The 22,592-nt window shown below is 37.2% G+C and overlaps 1 protein-coding gene across 2 annotated transcripts in view; it reads left to right on the forward strand.

Annotated features, from left to right (window-relative positions):
- GALNTL6 (polypeptide N-acetylgalactosaminyltransferase like 6) overlaps positions 1-22,592 on the forward strand; it is a 420,375-nt gene that overhangs the window by 7,718 nt on the left and 390,065 nt on the right. The gene's annotated exons all lie outside the window — the stretch shown is intronic.

Here is a 22,592-nt window from a genome sequence, read left to right on the forward strand (position 1 = left end):
GTTTAGGACAAGAAAGAACACTTTATAACCACACTGTACAAGTTCTGCTTGTAGGTGAAGATTGGGAAGCATAAGGGCTCCCTGTCTCTCTGTTCAGAGCTGATGTCTGGGAAGTAGAGGCTCTCCACATGCAGTCCTGCAACTCTAGCAGCTTCTGTAGTGTGAGAAAAGTGCTTCACCCCATGTGTTTTTGCCTCACTGTGATTAAATCTCCCAGTTTTGCATCAGATAACATAACTGTCTGTAACAGCCAGTTTGTTGCGCTCTGCCATTCAGTCCCTGGGCTAGAGGTTGTGCGTGTACTGTAATCTGTGGCTCGATGTGGTCGTGTCAGAGTAGGCAAAGTCAGGTACATGCACATGCATCTGTGAGGTCTGAGGTGTTTCCTTCTGTAAGATCTCTTCCTATAACAGGTAACTCGAGCAGATTCCTGCAAGAGAAATCTCTCTTCTGAGCAGATTAACTATACCCCTGGCAAGATTATTGCAGTCTCTGTCGAAGTCCATAGAGGTGTAGTAGTAATTCTCCAGAGCAAGGTTACTTTAGAAGAGATGGCAAATTTTACCTAAATTTAAGCAGAATTAATATTCTTCAGCATCTCACCAGCTCTGAATCTGTCCTACACAGAATATAATCCAGGATTGAATGCAGTTATTCATATTGTTTTTCTATATGAATGGCAGAATGCCTCCTGTCACCCTTTAATGGGGAAAGACTTCTTATTTTCATCGTAGCAGTACACCACTGCTTCTTGCTTTTTTTCCTCCTTGTTTGTTTCTTGTAGGGTGGTTGTGTGTTGTGTGTTGCTTTTTTCATGGGGAGCAGGGAGAGAGAACACATTTTAGTCTCTTTAATGTTTTTAAATCTTATTTGATGATTGGATAAATTATTTTGATTGCTTAAATCCTGGAAATTTTTAGATTGCTTTTTCTACTGAATAACAGTTTCACATTAGCATGGAAAATGCATGAAAGAGACATATTAATGCCATACTGCAAGAAAATATTGCAGCATTTCAGGCTCTGATAAATGACTACATTTTATGTTGCTTTTGATATGGACTCAAAATGAATGACAGGCTTGAATGCATGTTGTTTTTTCCAGAATGGCTCAGTATAAACTGAAGTGACAGTCAAATTGCTGATCAAATTTGGCAATTATAACTCAGTGTAAAAATGTAAATCTGGAGCTTTTATGATACAATAATGAATTCTCCACTGAAATTACAGTATGGCTATAGTCACAGCATAGATGGACATAAAAAAGTACTTGGGATGGCTTTAAAATTATCAGAAAACTTAAAAGATTGCATGCAAAAGCTTCACAGAAAAGTGTTCCTGCAGCACTGCTGTATATATTTGATTTGGAACATGATCTGTGACCATATACTATGTTTCCCCTTCTTCCCTATTTCCTCACTTCTTGAGGAGAGGAATCATTAAGAGCTGTTAAAGATGCCAAGACATTATTTAAGCCATCCGTACCAAAGCATAGAGAAGAAGTACTTTACAAAGAGCTGCTATTACAAACGAGTCTTATTCTTTCTAAGACTGGGGTTGTATCTAGTTATTGTTCAGGAATTCCAGGCACTGCAGCACATTTCCTGGCTCCACTTAGAGTGACAGTGCAGTCATAAAAAACAAAGGTGTATTTACTGAAGCAACATCAGTATGAACAAGGGAAATAGAAATTTTTCTTCAAATGCTCAAGACAAACAACAGATGTCTCCTTCAGAAGCAATGCTAAAAAATTGTATTTTATAATGGGTGAAGGGAAATGGAAGTGGCATCATGCTAAGCAGCATCCTGCTTCTGCATCTGGAATGGATGCACGTGACAAATGAACGCAGGAGACTGAGCCCAGGAAACATGTACTTACTGCCTCACACTGCAGCCTGTTCAGATGGGAGGTCTTGAAAGACTCTCCTTTGTCCTTGTGAATTAGTAACATTTCTTCTGTGATTTATATGAGTGAAATCCAACTGAATCAAGTTTAAAACCTAACCAAAACATAGAGAGTTGAGATTCTTCTTGAGAGCATTTTAAAAAAACTGTTAGTAGAATAAATTCTTTAGAAATGCTTTTTAGTGTGGGCTTTCATGTGCCTTTTGTCTTTTATAAAAGTACATATGTGTAAGTATGTGGGGCTTTGAGCAACCTGATGGAGCTGTAGGTGTCCCTGTTCGTAGCAGGGGAGCTGGACTAGATGACCTTTAAAGGTCCTTTCCAACTCAAACCGTTCTGTGATTCTGCCTGCATTTGTTTACAGACAGGAGGTGCTGAGGAGACCATTGCTTTGCTTCCTGCATTGGGAGGGAGGGTATTTTTTTAATGTAGCATGTCCTAACAATCTTAGAAGCTGTGCAAATATGCGGGGAAAGTGTATGTTTATGGATATAAATTCAGTGCAGCCTAAAGTGTCTTTGGCATTTTCCATTTTTTTAATAAATGTGGACGTTTCATATGTGGTTGGGTTTTTTTTTTTTTCCTCTAGTCCCTCTTTCTGCACAGATTGTATGTGGGCTGGCTTTATGTACAGTTTTTGCACAGTGACTACTTTGGATGATCTACTGAACTTTTTTTTTTCTTCTCTATTTCTAAGCCTTGCAATGTGTGGGCAATAGAGATGTTGGTTCGTATCGTTTATACTCTAGATTCTTTCCAATCTGCCTTTCAGTCCTTTCTGCCCTTTATATGATGGACTCTCCTATGATCCATTTGTGTAGGAGACAGTAAACGAGTTTGTTCCAAAAAACTTGCCCCAAGCTGCTGTCTCTGCAACATGCTTTGCTAACCTGCTTTTCTCCTGATCTGTGATTTAAAAAAAAAATGAAGCGATTGACCTTCTCTTCCATTGAGTAACCTTCTTCATATTACAGATTAACCTCCCATTTACTGATCTGGTTGTTAGAGACCAGCTACTCTCTTTTCATGATAATGAAGAATGAAAACCTGCCAGAGTGTTAGGATAGAAGGGATGAGAAGGAAATGTGAAAGAAAGGAAAATATACAGCCAGAAGAAGAGTGGCATATAGTTCCTTTCTGTATCCCGTTAAATGTATTTCTGGTGCTTCTAAGTCACGTTGTTCTTGTGTTTCCTATGCCTCTCCTTGCATGTGTCTCTAATCTGAATCTCTGGCATGTACTATTAATGAGTTACAATTTTTTTTTTTTTTTTTTTTTGAAGACATGCTAACTGCAACCTTGCTTCTCTATTCTAATTTATTTTAGTGTATTAGTAAAGCTGCTTTGGAATACCCTGGATTAATGATCCATTTATTTTGATTGCAATAAGCTCTTAGTTTTATGTTAACTGCATCATACAAACATGACCTGTGGGCTTTTAACGTTGTAGTGAATTGAAGCTGTGTGTGAATAAAGCATGCTTCATAATTTTATACCGCAAACTGAAGCTGCTCTTAAGAGGAGGCTGTGACCTCTCTCAAGATGTTTGCTGAGTCTGGGCAGAACTGAAGCAGCATTTGAGTTCTGAAGGATATAGCCATAAGGGAGTCTGTACTTCAGACCAAGAAGCACGAGAATGATTCACCTCAGGCTTTGGCATGGGAGTGGGAAACTGCTGCTCGTTGTGGTGCAGGCTGGGAGAATTCTGTAATGCAGATAATTTCCCAGAAGTTCATTCAAAAAAAAAGCACTGAATTTAATTTTTTCTTGTAAAAGTTACACACATTTAATTACTGCACAGGTAACTTTATATTTCTTTTCCTTTTTGGAGTAGGGAGTGTTGCTTGCTGCATTTTTCTTTGAGAGTTGTGTTGGAATGTGAGCATACTGAATTTATTTATTTATTTATTCATTCATTCATTTTTCAAAAATAAGGATGTCGTCATCTTTACATCCTGAATATGTCTCAGGAGTTCACTTTAGCCTGCTTTTCTGAGCAGTTTCTCCTCCGGACTTAACATTATGGGCAGAACAAGACACCAGCAACAAAAGCCCCTCAAATCTAGAAATCTTAGTAAAATTGGCCTTGCTCATGCTTCAGAGGCAGTGGGCTTTGAAAGTCTGACAGTGCTTTAGGTACCCGAATAATGTAATACGTTTCACTAGCAACTTTAGGCTGCAGCTGAAGTTTTTGTTAAATTTGCCTTTTAAAAAGAGAGCTGAAAGCTGACTGTTCATAGTCCAAAACTACACTTCAGCAAATGTCCTTAATAGAAACAGAATGTGCTCCTCCCTAGAGCAATTTCTTCTGTCAATTTAGGGGTCTCTTAACTATAAAAGAGGGATAAAAACAGTGTTTGAAATTAAGAATCCCAACTCCTGAAGGAGAGCAGTGACTTGGCAGTGACTGAGATGCCCAAGGGGTTGGAAAACATCTTAAACATGAAGCTACTTAAGAGGAGAGAACAAGTAAAACAAATCCTCAAAGATTCATTCAAATTGCTTCAGAAGAATCTTCAGGAAGGAAAATAACTCTTGAGTTTTGAGTTTGCTGTACTTGGAAACTGAAGTGATCTATTCTGAAGAAGCCAATGACCTGTGGGATCAATGGTTGGTGTTTGGAAGATTTGTTGTAATGGATAGAAAGGAAAGAAAAAAAAAAAAGGCAAGGGAGAAATCTGGGGTAGGATACAGGCAGGATATTACTGCTATAACATAATCTTCTGTCTTACTTTGTCAAGCCCTCTGAAATAAAATGTGGATATATATATAAAATCAGGTGAATGCAGAAGTAAATAATCCTACTTCTACATACACAGCAATAACTTTTGAGGTAGTAATTGCTACTCAGGAAAGAGCTCTTGATGCTTATATTAGTTTTATGAAAATGTTAGCTTTCATTTCAAAGAGGATAACATGTTATTACTACTGTGTAAATTCATTTTGCACTCTGAAATACTGTATGCGATTCTGGTGCAATCATAATCATCACAGATGGGGTGGAAAAGATGCTTATCAAGGGTGACTAAATTATGTAAAGGCTTCATTGTTGAGTGACTGATGAGAAGAGAGTACTGAGAATAAACACGATAGAGGTATCGTAGAAGAGAGTAACATGGAAAATATATGCAAAGATCACTTAATTCACTTTCTCTTTCAATAGGAATAATAGCATCAAATTAAGTAGTGTGCTGGGTTCAAAACGAATAGCAGGCAGTGGTCTTTGAAAAGTAGGCTATTAAACTGCAGAGCTTTCCGAACCAGGGATTGTAGGTATTAAAAGTCTGTGTGGCTGCAAGAAGCAATTGAATGCATTCATCAAAGAAAAATGCATTAATGCTAAAGACACTATCTCTATCTAGTGAAGTCCTTAAACCAGTTGCTAGAGACTGGAGAAGTAAAGTAGGGAAGTGAAGTTGCTTGTTTGCTATGTATTTATATCTTATGATGTGCTGTTGATCGTTGTCTGAAATAAATAGTTGTCTAGATGGACATTTTCATATTACTTTATAAAAGTCATTCTTATACTAATAATGAGTAAGCTAAAGTCATCTATAGTAGATGCTGGTGGAAAATCAAGATGTGGAACATAAGGGAATTTGAGTGAGTTACTGAATGCTGGAGAATTTTCTGTTAAGTCAGTGACAAAAGTAAATGTCATAGAGATCCAGTGTTTCAGCTTTACAGTGAATTTGAGATGTGGCACTCCAAGAAAGAGAGTATCCTAAACTAGGTGTAACTGTAACAGTGTGCATTTTCCTATTATCAATCTGTGTCTTGGTGCATTATTTAATATCTGTGGGAGACAAAAACATGATTTCAAGATTCAGAGCTTCAGTTGGTCTTAATGTAGGCACTGACCCCTCTCTCCATCCTCTCTGTTGGTAACAATAGTTTCCCAGATCTTCTGCATGCTTACCCTACTTTTTATATAACTGTTTTCTCTTTTTCTCCCCTGTTAGTAGTGTTCAATTTTTCTTGTCCAGAATAAAACACGTTGAATATGGCAGAATGTAATAAGGAACGTGCTATATTGGAGATGATGGTATTGTCTGTGGTTGTGGAGCTGGGTGGGGCTTTGTGGACTTTTGTTGTGGGTTTTTTTTTTTTTTGTTTGTTTGTTTGCTTTCTAGAGCTGAGAGGAAATATTTACTTACATTGCCTATATTGCATATAAAGGCGAGCTTGTGGTCTGAAAATATTTACTCTGAGATGTCTGCAGAATTTTACATTCATTTTCCTGTAACTTGTACTCTTGGATAGCAATAGCTATGAATATGGTATTTTGCTCTTTGCACACTATTCATATTTTCCTGGTATTAAGCTTTGTTTGATATCAAAACTGTATTTTGGATTTCAATATGAATAGAACCTACCACAAGAATGTGTGGCATAACTGGATAAGAAGAAAGAGAGAAATGTTTTCTTTCTCTGTCCTCAGTAGGGTTACTTACAGGAAACCTTGTTCATTAGGATTCTGTCGGCTGTGCTGATCATGGATTTGCCAGGTGCTTACCAGAATACCGCTTAATAGTTCGCTGACAGTAACTGGTGAAGACAAAAGCTGTTTTCTCTGTTCTTTCTTTCTTCCTATTTTTTCTCCTCTCTCTTTTTTATTCCCTCCAAGTGAATAGCATGATATGAATTTGCCAATGCAAAGCAGTACATGTAAGATGGGAAAGGTATTTTCAAAGAACTCTCTTGGAATCTAGTTTTGAATGCGTATTTGCTAAAACCTGCTCCCACACTGGTCTGTTATAGATTTAAAACTGTTCTATTTCTCTTTTTCCTAAATACATGTATGCTAATATTCTGTGCTTTTATGTACGAGTTACAGTATGACACTGTCAACTGTTTTGTTGTCTGGATGTCAGGGCTTGAATTATACAATCACACAGGTGTTTGCAGAGTCTTTCTTTGGGAAAACATTGAAAACAAGATTTAAAAAAAAAAAAAGTCTTCATAGGCATCCATCCTCATTACTGGAATAAAGCTTCCATTGCCTTCAATAGGAGCTGAGTTTTGTAATCAGTGCTGTCAGTCACCATCTGGGCTGACTTTTTCTTTCACATCTGAATCTTACCATAGAGTCCTTCCTTTCTGGGATACCATCTGCCACGCAGTTTCTTTTGACTTGTTTCCAGCACCAACCTTTGTGTCTTCTTTCATGTTCTCTTTTGTGCTCCAAGCAACCTCTCAAATCTCCATTCTCCCTGCAATGAAGTACCCCATCAATAAAAGCCATTACCAAGCCCTGGCCAACATCACAGTTATCTGAAAAACAAAAACAAAACAAAACAAAAATCTGTCAGGAGGCCAAGGCTTATAAGGAGTCAATCCCAAACCCTTTTCTCAACCATACATGTCATATTTTAAAGCAGTATCGTTGAGTTTGAGCCACTGATGACTATGTCTTTTCTGTTGGTAAAAGAAATAAGTTAGTATGGCAGCTAACCTAGCAATAGCTTACAAAGCTCCTATAGGTCTAAAAATAAGATCAGGTAGCATTAATCTAACAGAGTATAATTTTTTTTTAAGTGTTTTACACAGTATAGCCATACTTATGAAAACTTGAGCAGAAATAAAAGCAATTTTTCATTGGTTCTTGCTAATAGTCCCAAATTTGTTTTCTGATTAGTGCAGAATGCCAACAATTTACATGGTGCTTTGTAAGTCAGTATAGAAAGTCAATATGTATTTATAAGTCAATATAGTAACCCGTATCTTCTGGTTTCAAAGAAAAGGAAAACATAGTGGTGTATTAGAAATAATACATAGCTTTGAAAAGAAAAAAGTGGTACAGTAAATCTAAGACAAGCTTTAAAATGGAAGTGTGAAATAAAGATTAATAGTTAGCTTAAGATTTACTTCATGAATTGTAAGCATACATAGGTCATTCTGAAAGTAATGCCTCCTATTTATTTGCATGGAAACTAGAACATATTCAAAGAGCACAATAACACTGTTGGATTGAGCAAATTCTTACCTCTGAAAGACTGTTTTTTAACATAGCCACCACTGTTATCTATGCTCTTTCACCAGCAATGAACAAGAGCTGCGTGCAGTGTTCATAAAAATTTGCACCAGTGGGGATGACCCACTGTCATTCTCACCACTGCTGAGATGGAACCACTGACTGCGTTCACTTCCACCGTTTGTTCTCCATAAATGTTCTCAAGTATTGATGAATGGTGCTTTTTTTCTGCATGGAGGATTTCAGTGACACACCTTTGCTTCATGCCTGCTTTCATGTCAGATGCCATTGTTTCAGAGTGCCCCTCTCCTGCTGTCTGTCACACAACAACAACATGCTGCAGAATATTGGTGGGAATACTCGGCCTCTTCTGCCGTACCACCACCTGCCTCTGATGTTAATAGCCAAAATAATAAAATAGTAGGCATAACTTTGAGAGCAGCCCCATAATTCAGATGTAATAGTCAGTGTACATTGCATGTATAAGGAATTTATATATATATATGAATAGGAGACCTTTTCTTCTAAGTGGTTTCAGTGATGTGTCTTTTTGAAACAATACTTCAATTTTGAATGGAAATTGGTTCGTGAATTTTATTTGAACTTTAGATAAGGATGATTTAGAATTTCAAAGAGATGGGGGAAAAAAGAGAAGCAATTCTTACAGCAATAGACTTTGCAGGTGTGTGCATTTTTGTATATAAATACCATCTCCCTCATATTGTGACTAGTTAGCCTATGAGTAGAAACAAGCCGATTATTGTACTTATTCTCAAAGGAAAAGTCTCCAAGTACTGGCGTGGACCTAAGGAACTGAGGCTTGTTGCTTTTTGGTTGTTTGCCATGTCTAGCTTATTTCATTTCCTTGTGATTGACTTCCATTATTTGTAAGATACAGCTAGGAAAACTACCCTTGTAAAGCAATTTTCAACTGTAGATGAAAAAAAGTGATATGTAAGAACCATAAGACTTTTAATTATTCTGACTGCTTTTAATGTTCAGCTTTATCTTAAAGAATTTTCTTGAAAACTCTTTGTTGTCGGGTAGACGTTGTGGGAAGCAGTCTACTCATGTGCCTGTTTCCTAGGATAAGGTAGTTGAGATTATTTTACAATTTCAACTGTGTGATGTCATTCTTGTACTGTTCCTCCTTGAGAGGAGAAGGAAGAAGTTTGTTTTCCAAAAAAAGGGGGAGTTTTTACACACAGGTCTCTCGACATGCCCAAGTATTTTCAGTTGTACGTTAAATTTTCCAGATTACCCAAGCAAACATGTCATGGAAAACTGTCGGTTTCCCTCTTCCTTCTAAGCAGCCAAAGAAATATGGAAAATAAAGTATTGCTAGAGTTTTGCAGCAGTGCTTTGTGTTGTGTCTGATTTCAGAGCAGTAACAGTTAGGAACAAGGAAGATGAATCTGGCTGACATATATCAGCTTTCAACACTGTGGCAGTCCGCTGGAGTCAAATTTTTCATGGCAAAGCTCTGGCAGCCCGTAAGATTTTTTCTTTCTGTCTGTCTCAGAATTTTTCTGATTCATTTTATGCACTTTCTGCTGAAATGCAGAAACAACTGTTCCATCCACCTTCCATCTCTACCCAGTCAGATTCCATAGAACAGTGCCCGTCTTTACTCTACTGGGTATTGAACTTGTGATGTGATAATCTACACAGAAAGATCTGTCCACATATATTACTATTTTGTGGGATTTTTTTCCCCACATAGGGAATTCTGGGCAGTTAAAATAGTGCTTGAAACCACAATACAGCAATGCCTTCAGACTTAGTTGGATGTCTCTGCACTGGGTGATCTCTTCAAGCATATGTTGTCAGTATTAAGGACAAGTTTGCTTATTTAGAGGCACAACTATGTCAACGTTATCATGTTTGTTTATTTGGTGGTTTTTTTTGTTTGTTTGTTTTTTTGGTGGTGGTTTTGTTGTTTCTTTGTTTTTAGCCCTGAATGCTTACAAGCAGGGAATCAGTCTTGTCTGTGCAAAAAAAAAAAAAAACAACCAACGTTTAATTTCAAACACCTCTTAGGATATAACAGTTGATTATAGATGCGGTTAGGAGCAAATTCTTTTAAAAAGACAACAACAATGAAGGAGGATGGTGTCTAAAGTAAAATGATTCTGAGATGAAAAAGTCTAGTTGGTCTGTTGCACTTCTTTTTCTGATTTAAGCCTTCTGATGGTACCTGAACTAACCAAGCTTCTTCAGATTGGTTATTAATGAGCCTGTATCATGGCTTTTTATGATGATTTCTCTTTATGTATTTAAACACAGGTTAGTTTTTGTTTTTGAAACAGTAAGTATTTGCTTTCTTCAGTTTGTTTACAATATTGTAAAAGTAATCAGTGTATTAACAACATTTAATTTTCTATTGGATTTATCTGTTTAAGCAGCCCCTTTCTGTCCCAGGAGAGGAATGAAGAGAAATTATAGAGACTGGGTTGTTTGTTTGTTTGTTTGTTTTTTGGAAGGGGTAAGGGATGGTGCACTCTTGTGATGGGTGATTATGGAATAATATGTCTACAGGGAAAATTACTTCTTCCTTCTCTTTATTAGTTAGCGGCTGGCTTCTGTCTTGTGGTCTGAAGACTTAGAGCCCATATATTTCACGTCTTCACAGACAAGTTAATACAGTACTTTGTTTCAGCTGACTTCAAATTTTGTTCATTACTGACTTCAGTCTTGGGAATATTATTATTCCTTATTGTTCTGCACTTTGGCAAAATCAGTCAAGAGGCCATCATTCTAGCAGAAAGCTGTGACCGATTGCTTTAAAAATAAATGATACTTGCACTGACACAACAGAGGAAAAAGGTTCATTAAAACTCATGTTGGAGAACTCTCATCACTCTTTTTCCATTGCATTTGACATTGCCTGAGAGTCTGTTATGTTTATTTTTAGAGACTATTGTTCTTTTTAAACCTGCTCTGCAATGTGAGGAAAGTAATAATGCTTTCAAACGGACAGAACTTAAATCTACAGCAGCAAGACACTGCACTTTCACATTATAATGAGGGACTGTCTCATGAAAAATCTCTTAAAAATAAATTTGACTCTGCCAAGGAAGGAAAAAAACACAACATCACAAGCTGCTTTAGGGCACATAGATTGAAAATCTGTCCACCTCATATATTAAGAATGTTATAACCCTTATAAGTGAGACATTCAGCACCGCATGTTGATTTTGATGATTTCTTTTGAACAGCTAGAGAAACAAGCTAGTTTCATTCAGTTGACCAGCCTACTCTGCTATTCAGTGATCATGTACAGATACCGATACAGATCATGTACAGAGCTGATCTAAAACTGATGTGTTCTGTAATTGTATGTCTGGAAGGGTAAAATATCATTTTTAAGTGAAGTGGTTAGAATAACCGAATTGGGGAGTATATTTTGATTCTTCTGTTTTAATGAAAGTAATGGAGACCAGTAAGAAAGTGTGAAGTTATTCTCTTTAACACAGATCAAAGCTGACATACACTTCTAGATCAAAGCTAACATACAACTGTTTTCAAGTAGAACATATTCAAATCTGTAAGTTTAAAGGAAAAAAAAAAAAAGGTTTAAACCCGACAAATTATAGAAAAAAATACATTTCTTATACTTGGAAATTGGTGAATAGATTCAGGGAAAGCTGCTTTCCTTTTCCCCCTTGTTTTCTCTGTGCTCCTCTGTTTCAATTGCTAGTTAGAAAGATAAAAATACTAATTGAATAAAAATGCACTAGTAAATGTTCTTCCTCCTGTTATCTTCTGAGATTGTCTAAAGCGGTTAATTTTAAATGTGCTACAGGGTCAAATATGGTTTAACTCTGTTAAAGATTGTGTCTCTCTTTGGTATCTTTTCCAGATGAGGATTTTGCTTGTAGAACATGAATGCTATTTGATTCTGATAGTTGTACTTATACAGCAAGTGTTTGTAAGGTAAAATGTTCCAAGAAAAATGTACGGATGGTAATGGTTTCCAGGGCTATGATTTCAAACCTTTGCAAAATCCTCACTTCTAACCTCGTGACTGACTTCTGGCCAGCTAGCCCAAACTACATCATCCTGTCTACTTGTAGAGCATGCCGTGCTGTTCTGCTCTCGCATTAATACCAGAGTATTGTGACTAGCTTTCACTCAGATGAAGTGTTTGTAGCGAGAAATACATTTGTGACTAAATAAAAATTCAGAAAGTATAGCTGTCATTATATATTCTACATTGCTGAAGCAGCTAACACATTATAGCAGCTGCCAAATTACCTGTAATCAGCATCTACACAATAGAAGGCACTCTGCATACTGATGAAGGTGTGATTAACACCTATTAACAGCATGGAATTTATCAATGGAAAAATAAAGATGATTTAGTGCACTATTCAGAAAGAACTGCTGTCTGTGAAGCTCCTGACTTTGGACATAGCAATTTAGACCGTTGTTGGAAATTTGCTAGCAGTTTTAAACTGTGCTTTGAAAACTGATGTTTAAAACTCCTAAGAGAAGGAAATAGATTGTAAAAATGATACTTCAAAGGCGAATGTAGTTGCTCTTACCTCCTGGTTTTCCCCTTCCCATTTTGACTGCAGTAAACCATTTATTATTACTATTATTATTATTTAAAAAAAAAACAAAACAAAACAATTACTGTTTCTTCTTTACTTGGAGCTGTCTTTTTTCTCTCTCTTATTTTGTATTTAAGCTCAATGTAATTTACTGTAGTAGCTGATGACAGGCTACACGAATTACTGTAATACAACCCCTGTTAATCCCCCTGGATGACTGTAAGCAACAAATATGGTTACTAAAAGAAGAGTGTCACAAAAGTGTATCTTTGCTTGTGCTCTTCTTTTTTAATGTCCTCCTAGTGTGGCAGGTAAACAGGGACACAGAATAACTAAAAAAAGTATTCAAATTGTTTCTCAGGTTGAATTTCTAGTATAGGACTTGTCTTGGACTTCAATGATACAAAAGTTGGCTTAGAGACCTGTCCATCAGTTTTAACAACCTTGGATGTCTGATATAGTTACTGTGTTTGGTACGGTCATAGAAATCCGTCTTTACAATGTGTGAATTTGTACTTTAACTCGAGTGACTTAAGAGTAGTTCTAGAAAGAAGTCTGGATGCTAGAAAGGTTGAATTTTCAACCCTTAACACTTAGGACAACTGCAGAATGACTAAGAACTCTGACTCCGAGGACTCAGTGCCTTGATTTATTGTGTACTTGTGACCTGCTTAAGGACGGGGCAATGGGCTGGCCTGCAGGCAGCCAAAAAAAGATGACCTAAATGTGAATCCTTCACTGTATCCTTCTTAGGAAGCTACAGCAAGGGTGACAGCTGTAGTAGACAGCTCTTGCAGACAATGACCCTGGAGCTCCATTTTTAACATTCTTTCTGTAAAGGAGATGCAGTGGTATATTTTCCTCAGCATTTTTCTTGCAGATATTCCTATAGTGATGGGAGAATGTGTAGTCTCAAGTTCAGTTCCTTTATTTGCCTGGAGGGAGTTAAAAGTCAGTTCTCATCTCTGGAGAAAGAAACTACAGGTTTTCAGGTTTTCTAAGACAGCAATACTCTCCACGTTTCCTACTGAAACTATGCCTGAAAAGAATTCAATACTTGCTGGTTACTATCCAAGGAAGCAGTGTTATTTCCATGTCTGTCTCCCAAGTAGTTCAGCTTCTGGATGTATCAGTGTCCACAGCTGTGAGCTGAAGAAGTCAGGAATGCTCAGCAGTTTCCATGGTACACTTACATGTTTACTGCAACTGAGTTAGCTGCTGAACAGTCAGAAGGTGGGTTGATTTCAGAACAGAGGAAGTGTGCTGATGAGGACAGCCTATGTAGTGCTATTTCTGCAAATATTATCAAATAAGACTAAAAGTATCAAATGTGTGGCTTAGTTTGTCAATATGAGCAACTAGCCTCACAGAGTGTGGTGAAAGAACACGTATCATCAAAGTCTCCAAGTCTGTTGTAAGAGACTCCAAGTCTTCCTGCCTTATCCTGAAAAATCTTGTGTCTGAGCTCCTGGATTGTTCTCATTTTGTGGAGTATTGTGGATAGTTGATTGTTATTTCTTGTTTGTTTCTTTCTTTCTTGTTGCTGTTTGTTGTTGTTTTAAATTAATCCATTAACAAAAGGGGCCTATCAAATCTCCTCATCACGGTTTAGAAAATTTTGTAATTGTCCAGTTATTTGAAGATCAGTCACTGTGATACTCTGCCAGCAGAATAGCATCATTAGCCAAATTTAGGGTTGTTGTTTACATCTGTGTAAGCTATAACTTAGGAGAATAACTTGAGACAGAATGTGGTAAAGAGTTGTGGGGTTTGTAGTTGATTTTAGGACAAGACAATTGAGATGGAAAATCTGCAATGCCATGCATTCTTTGCTGATGACATGGCAACGGACAGAACTCACATGCTACTCTGATAAGTCTTACTGGTGATATTTAACTTGAGGTTAAGGTCTTTTTTAGTGTATAAACATTCAGTAATGTTCAGGCTTGGAAACTGGAAAAAATGTGACTTGTTATGTTAGAAATATCTGAAGATGTTTACAGTGGACAGGTAAAGGTGATGTACCAGTCGTACTTGTTAGACAATCTTGTATAAGAATGGAATGGCATCATTTTTATAGGTGGCTATTTGATTATACAAAGAAAGAATATTCTCTGCAGCCAATATACACTTGAATTAGCGGAAAATAAGCTGAACTGTCTCTGTCCACATTATATGAAAATGAAAGCTGATATTGTTGCAGCTACAAACACTCGTTAAACTGTGTTTGTCTGTGTTTGTTGTACACAGTCTCTTGAAAAGAGCATAATGGTGTTAGACACTTTTGGATGTGTAGCATTATTACTCAGCTCTTCTCAACTCGGCTTTTCCAGGTTAAAATGCTGTCTGAACTATGCAGAATTTTCTTCTTGCTTGTGGGGATTTGTTACCCTTGTTGGTGCCAGGTCCTGTTGGTGGACCTTGATGACTACTAAGACCTGGGTAACTTGAACCCCATGGAGATGTGGTGAACCATCTGTGAGTTCAAAAGTGTACTGGGGAGAAAATGCATGAGCAAGCTAGCTTCTCTGGGGTGTGAATGGTCCTCTGGGTGCTGCCACACATGGAGTAACGTCTGTGGAGTGCCAGCACTCTGTGCTAGCTGGAGGGAACCAAGGCAAACCCAGGCCTGCAAGAGAAAAGAAAGTGCTGCATAAAAGCCTGAAATTGTAGATGTGGTTTTGCACAGCAGCTCAAAGAATCAGTAGTGAAGTATCACATGAGTAAAATATCAAGAAGCATCAGTAACTAAAAGAATGATACTCTTAGACGTTTCTATTTGTGCTGTGGAAAAAAAAAAGTACCCTTTTATCTTCTTGCTGGCATACTAATCATAAGGTTTGATTTGTTTGTTTGTGTTCTTGTTTGATTTATTTATTTAAGGGAGGAAAAATGGTAAAAACACTTGAGTAGTTTCTTGCCAAGAGAATAGGTCTGTATAGCCAAGTCTAGTTGGTCATGCAGTTAGTTTTTTGCATAATGAGAAAGGAAGCTTAGTAATAAGCATCCAGAATAGCAACATCAATGAAGTTCTGAAGGGAATAAAGCAAACAAGTACCTAGAAACAAGAGATTCAGATCAAATGTTAGAGATACTTAGAACCATTTTTTTTTAATTAGAAACTTAGAACTATTTTTTATTTTTGCTTTCAAACTGCTATGCTTAAAATATATTAAAATAGATATATTTTTAAAATAGATGTTCAGAAAGAGTGGCATGGAAGGAAATTTTCAACAGACCACGCAAGTTCAATGTCAGTGTTTTCTGACCACTTCCATGGAATTTTCTAGCTGGAAAAACATCTAGGGAAACTAATAGTTATGGACTTCATAAATCTGGGCAGTCCCCAGATTTCCATGTGTTTGTGCAGTATTGCAAATAAATTAATACTCTAGTGTTCCCATCAGCATAGTCATCTTCTGGAATTATTCTATGGTTCATCAAGCAACCTGGAGTGGTGAGATTGTGTTTGCACATCCGTTACTTCCTTTCTTCCTATTCATTACAACATACTAGATCTGTCATTCTTCTTTACATGCGGAGGATTGATTTTGGAGGATAAATTTTCCACTGAGCAAACATATAAAGAAATTTAAAAAAAAAAAAGGATAAAATTATTTAGTTATTAACAAATTTATAGTAAACATTTAGTAAGTATGAAATCTGTGAAAATGACAATTGAAAATGCATTTAAGTGATTAGATTTTCGTGAAAGTCAGAAAGCTCTAAAATATTCACAGGCTTTGAAATCTGTATTCTAAAGTAAGTATTCTAAAAGCTTCTGTTTGTCCAGTTGCCTTTCAAAGGAGGTTTGATTCATATTTCTTTTTGTGAAGACAGAAAAAGCAAAATCCATACTTGTAAATAGTGGATTTGCAATGCACAGGTCACTCCAGGTATGACTGATTGTAAAACGGTGTCTTTTCCTTCCCAAGAAGCATGGTGGCTGGGGAAGAAACATTGCCATCAAGATCCTGCATGATTTATGCTCATCGCATTCATTTTTAGATAAAGAAAAGAGTGGGTGAATTTGTTTCATGGCAGTAGTGACTACCTGCAGAGATGCCATTGCTCTTGACTGTGGCTAGGATTGTCTACTCCCTCAGAGGCAAATTAATCTTGAAGTGTGCTGCGTTTCAGTTGCTGTTTTTAAATCTTTATCTTCTGATGCAGACATTTTAGGCAATGGAATAGTGTGATTCACATCTTGTACATAATTATTTTCATAGTTACATTACCTGAAGGAACAACCTTGAAGTGTCATAATTTCTACAAATATATACGTTGATATGTAATAAAGTTTCAGATCTAGCATGAAATACTAATGCTTCATCAAGGTGGTTGTTTAATTTTACTATTTGCTGGTGAGCATCTGAATAACATGCAATAAAGCAAAGCAGTTATTTGGAAAATAATGTAGACAATGAAATATGGCATTCATCCAGCAAATGGAAGAAACTGTATTGGAGTAGGGAGTAGGAGTGATTGATCTGTTTTTATTTTTATTATTTTTTTTAATTTTTTACTGCTTTCAAATTGTGTTTTCAAAATGGTTTTACATTACTGAATGTTCACCTCTTTCTCAGGGATTAAAGGACTCACTGCTGTGGATTTTTATTTTGAGGATTTTGTTTTGTTTCATTTTTGTTTTAATCCACTTTTTAAGCATAAGGGACCAATTTCCCCCCCAAGTACTGTTTAGATGGTAGTTTATTTTGCTTTTTAAACCTTGTGTTGTCATCTGTGTGCTTTCAAAGTGGGAATCAAATGCTATCAGAACAGCAGTGTTTCACATCTGCTTTGCACCTGTTTCAAATGGTATCAATCTTCACACAGTACAAGTTGCGTTCTTTTTCATTCTTGACCAGTTTTTTTTATTTTTCATTTTAATGGAAACAGCAAGTTGAAATATTTTTCAGCTTGTTTGCTGTTCGCACGTGCATAGTATGTCTATTTCTTTACAGCTACAATGGTAAACCTTTTAAGACAGGCCTTTACTTTTACTCACATTGAATTTCGTATACTTTGAAATAAGATGCAGTTTGTTTGAGCATGATTTATCTCACATTGGCTTTTGTAGTAAAATAAAGATTGCACAGAAGCACATAGTTTTGTATCACGTTCCATCTTTATAACATGAGCATATATGGACAGATGTCTGGTTAGAGTGCGTGCTAACGAAACTAGTGCTATTAAAGGTAAATGTGTCTTTTACAGTGATTATGAGTCACATAGAGGCTGAGGACACAGTGATTTTTATCAAAGACAGTAATTCTAGTTTGGGTTCAAACTGTGATAGTATTTGTGTCTTTATCCTCTCATAAAGGTAACGTGGGAGGATTGCAATTGTACTTTATTTTTGTAGCATCTGACTATGCAGATAGTCTAACCCTAAAATGTTACTCAGCATTACAACAGCTGGTACTTTCTTCTCTCCTACAGGCTACAAACAGCCTCTGCCAGATTGGAATATTGTGGCTCTCGCTTTCAGACCGATCTGGCTAGCTCATGAATTTTTAGCTCCGGTGTCTGTCACCTCTCTGAGGCTGTAATCCATTTACACCCATCTGTGCAGAAGTAAGAGGTTATTGGAGTATTGAAGTGGAAAGGAAACAAACTAGCAAGTTGGATTAAGTGAATCCACAAATGAATGTAATGGAAAAATACTGATGAAGAAATTTCTCTGGTGGTGGAGAGCATGAAGGAAATAAAGGGTTTGAAACAGCACAGAAGGGAAGGGAGGTGATTGCTATGAGCAGGAATGGTATTATTTTCTCTTTTAACCCATACAAACAACAACAATAACAAACACACACACACACAAAAAAAAAGAACCCTTAACAATCTAATCAAAGGGGGGGAAAAAAAAAAAAGGATGGGGAGGATTGCCAGTCTTACCTACACCCTGATATAAGCCTCATTTAATTTATTAAAAAAATAATAATAATCCTGTGTGTGGATCTTCATGTTGAGCTAGAGTGAAATATAATAATCCAGTGACATACTGCAGTGTAAGAAATAGCAGTCAGCATCAGAGCTGTGAGACTTCCACTCTTTGGACATCTCTCTCAGAAATATTTGCATCAGTTCCCATTGAACATGGGAATTCAGTGATCTCTTAATCTTATGCATAGGTTTCCTCACTATCAGCTTAAAGAACTTTTAATGCTGAATTTGTGACTTTTATGAAAGATTGGTCAAAAAGAATATAACTTTTCAGTAGTACCAAGGATGTGCAGGTCTATAAACTTCTCTGAAGTCAGTTTCAACATACCTGTTCAGGGCCATTTGGATTCATATTTCTTCAGAGTTTAGAATAATAAGAGAAAAGCAATTTAAAAAAAGGTTTCTCCCTCCTTTCAGTCTAGCCTGAATTTTTGAGCTCAAGGTCTGTTTGCTCTGTGTGGCTAACTATCGTTAAAGCTCCATAAAACATGAATAATATTTGGGAAGAGTCTCAACAGGGCAATTTGAAATTAATTTAGGCCAAGTAGAGTTTGCTTATCTTGTGTTGTAGATTTGGAGAATTTGTACTGATTTTAGCTGTGAAGTTGAAGGCTGCTTTTGGTATGCTTAGTTAATATCTAAGAAGGGGAAGATTTCTTTGGGCAAATGGAAGTTCTCCTTTTGAACAACAGAAGCCGAATCTATCTCATTGCTCGTCTGTCAGGATGCACCAGGGGTGTTGATTGTTTTGAAGGTGTTATGTTTGTGTGATTGTTTCCTATATTGTCCCAGTGGAAATAGTTGTGCAAGCAGTGTTTCAGTGTAAGTCCAGCCCTGTAGCTGTGGGCTGTGCTGAAGGTGGAGTGTTTTTCAGGCAGGAGGACGGTGATCTCTGGGAAGAGATTCCTGACTGCATATTTATGATTGGCTGTTTGCCAGCTCCTGGAGAAACTCCTGGAGAGAGTGTGGGTCCTGGGTCCTTCCAGCGACACCACTGAGACTGATGTGTTAAGGGTGTGAATCTGGAGTATGCTGTCAGCCATGTGAAACAGGTAGAAACTGTGATTGGTGCCTGATGTTGTCCTTGAAGCTGCTCACCTTATGTGCGAGGTAGACCAGGGAAGGAAAGCTATCTGATGTTGCACACACATGCAGTCCTACTAAGGTTGTTTAAATTAGGTGTGAAATAATGAAAACAGCTGGAATAATCAGCACGTTGTGGATTACCCTCCTGCAAGTGCTTGGCAATACATTAAGCCCTTTTCAAATAAAACAAACTCTTCCTCTGTAATGCAGAGGCTTGAGTCAGTACATAAGAGCACTTCTGTTGAAAGACAGTAATTATTTGTGTAGAAGTATTTCATTAAATGAGTGTTGTACTGAGTGGGTTAAACTTGCAGTAGTTCTTGACACTTTTTACAGGTTTTTCCTATTTTAAGTATGACAGCGGCGAATGCATTTGCATAGTTATCGACATGCTGTCACTGCACGTTTACATTTTAAACAGAACCTTTTTCCCCTGAAACTGTTCAGATTGTGCACTAATTCTTTAGCTCTGCTGCATTGCTTGGAATCATCCTGGTACTACAAAATTATTTTAAAATCGTCTTAACTGGACCCTTGAGACTCTCTATGCTGTGATTCCACATCACTGTTCAAGAGCTCATCACTGATGTAGCCCTCACCTGCAGGAGAAGGGGAATTTGATAACTGTCAGTAGAATAATGCACTTCAGTTTTAAGATGCAAATGCAGTTAGGGTGGCATAATTAGTCAGTTCCTCCAACATGTAGATGGCAGTGGCACCATTGACTTTGATAAACCTGCAATATTATATCTCAAATCAAAATTTGACTCAAAGCTTGACTAATGAACTCATTTAATTGCCGTGACTCATAAATGTGACTTTTTCTTACCATAGCATAAAAGGTGAGGTGTATTTAAACAAATTTAATTAACCCACCTAAATATGATCACCTGACTAATAGATGTTCCTGTTCAGTTAGGAATGAAGCAGAATTGTGTTGTCTAATTAAGAACTAAGCCTAAGGCTGTGTGCCTGTTTGGAATATATAGTATTTGGACTGGAATTGCTGGTGTGGATAGAAAAGGAAACCCAAGTACATTCTTATTGGAAAATTATTTTTCCAGAAATGAAAGGTAAGTATTGTTCTATTCCAACACAACAACAAATAGGCTACAGACAGTGTTTTTTGCTTCATGTATTTTGAAGTGGTTTTATGCCAGACAGGTTTCTACTATTCTGTACAGTTTACTTCTCAGTCACTTTTGTTCTTTCTCTTGGTTCTCCCTGTGAGAACTGAAGCTGTGGGAAGGCCAAGTTTTAAGGTTCTTTCTAGAGAGCTCTGATTCATTCCACCTCTACCTCCAACTTAAATAAACCATTTACACTGTAATTTTGTTTTTCTTTTTTCCCCTCCCCAGTTCTTTCCAGTATTTTGTGCTGTCAGCTCCAAGCTTCCCTGCCTACTTTACTGAACTCACCACCTGTTTCTGTGCCCTTGTTGTTTACATTACCAATTGCAATGCTGCCATGGCATTGCCCTGAATCACTGGGAAGTTCTTTCTTACCCGCTCCCTGTGAGTAGCTTTGGTTTTCCTTCGACTCCATCTGAATTACTGTTGTCTCTGTTCCCTCCTCTCTGTCCCCAAACCGTCATTTTCTTCTCTAAGTTGAAGTGACATTGCAATTGCTGTCTCTGTCTCACTGCTTATTATTCTTGGGTATTTTCTTTGCTTCTGGTTCTCTCTGTGTGCTCTGACCTTTTTCTGGCTACTGTTCTTCCTACTGTACTTCAGAATGCTTTCCAGGAGTGGTATTTAGGGCAGCACAGAACAGGCATGCAAGCAAATCTTGATGATTCTGTTTCTTATTTATCAGGTGACCATGACCATCCTGGTAAGAAAAATGTGCTGTCTTTGGCCACTTCTGTCATTATTTCTTGTGCTTGCTTTTTTTGCTGCATAAAACTGATCTTAATTTGTGCTGTTTAGAGCCACTTTCATTCTGGATCCTCGTTTATCATGCAGTGATCTTCTTTGTCTTGGTGGTATTCATCTCATTTTACTGATATTTATTGTATTGGAGTCTTGTAGAGAATGGATTTCTTTTCAGATTGCTAGTAGCTGAAAAATTAGGAATTAAAATGAGTTCTAAAAAAAGATAGTGAGCAATCATTCACTTCCCCCCTCCCATTCTCAACAATGATTTTTAGAGATTTTCAGGTATCTGTCCCAGAGTTGTCATTATCGCAACCTGGAGAATCCCAGTCTGGTTTAATCTTGCCTAAGTAGAGGTGCTGCTAAGTAGAGGTGCTGCACTAAGGATCATCCATTCGCAGTGCTGCTAAAGTTCCTCAAACCTGCATTTCGTGCATCACTCAAAATGCAGACGCACCTTACTTACACAGCATCATGCTGCTCTTCTTTTCATTTCCTTTCTAATAATTCCTGGTATTCTGACTGCTTTCTTGACTATCTGCTAAGTTCTGTCACTGGTACGTAAAATATTTTTGCCTAGCACATGTGATTTTTAATTCTGGCTACTAAGTGAAGAGAATGTGTCAGTGCACTACTTCAGGTGTGCAAGAATGGAAACCGAGAAATTTGGGTAAATTATCACTATTATTAGACTAACTGAATTTAAGCATATATATATATATATATATATATATATATATATATCAGGGAATTAGAGATCTCTGTGATGGGAGTTGAAGAAACAAACATGTGAGGCCAATTATAAACTTTAAACTTGACTTAGCTAGGTAATCATTAATGTGTTTCCTAACTTTTTTTTTTTTTTTTTGCATTATTAATACTTGTTATTGTGTATTCAAAGCAGTCAGTCCTTAAAAATTGCATTCTATGAAAGTGTGGTACACAATACCACAGAGGAGTAGGAAATGACAAATGCTGATTACACAAATGCTGTTAGTATGATCCAAGGCACCTTGAGGTTTCCCCATCTTTTCATTCTCTTCGTTGTATTTTCACAGCAGGTTGGGAAGAATTTTTCTTTCTCCCTCTGAATCATTACCAGGTTCTTGTCAGAGGAGAATGCTAGGAGTAGCCAGATGAGTCAGAGCACCACTCAGGAGTTCAGATATATTTGATCCTCAGGACCTGATTGTACTATTGACAGAATGGTTAGGAAGTCTTCCCTTTACTTTGGTCAGGAATTACCTGACAG

This window comes from Lagopus leucura, unplaced genomic scaffold, assembly GCF_019238085.1.
Source record: "Lagopus leucura isolate 7727_CA_CO unplaced genomic scaffold, USGS_WTPT01 Super-Scaffold_100004, whole genome shotgun sequence".
Lineage (NCBI taxonomy): Eukaryota > Metazoa > Chordata > Aves > Galliformes > Phasianidae > Lagopus > Lagopus leucura.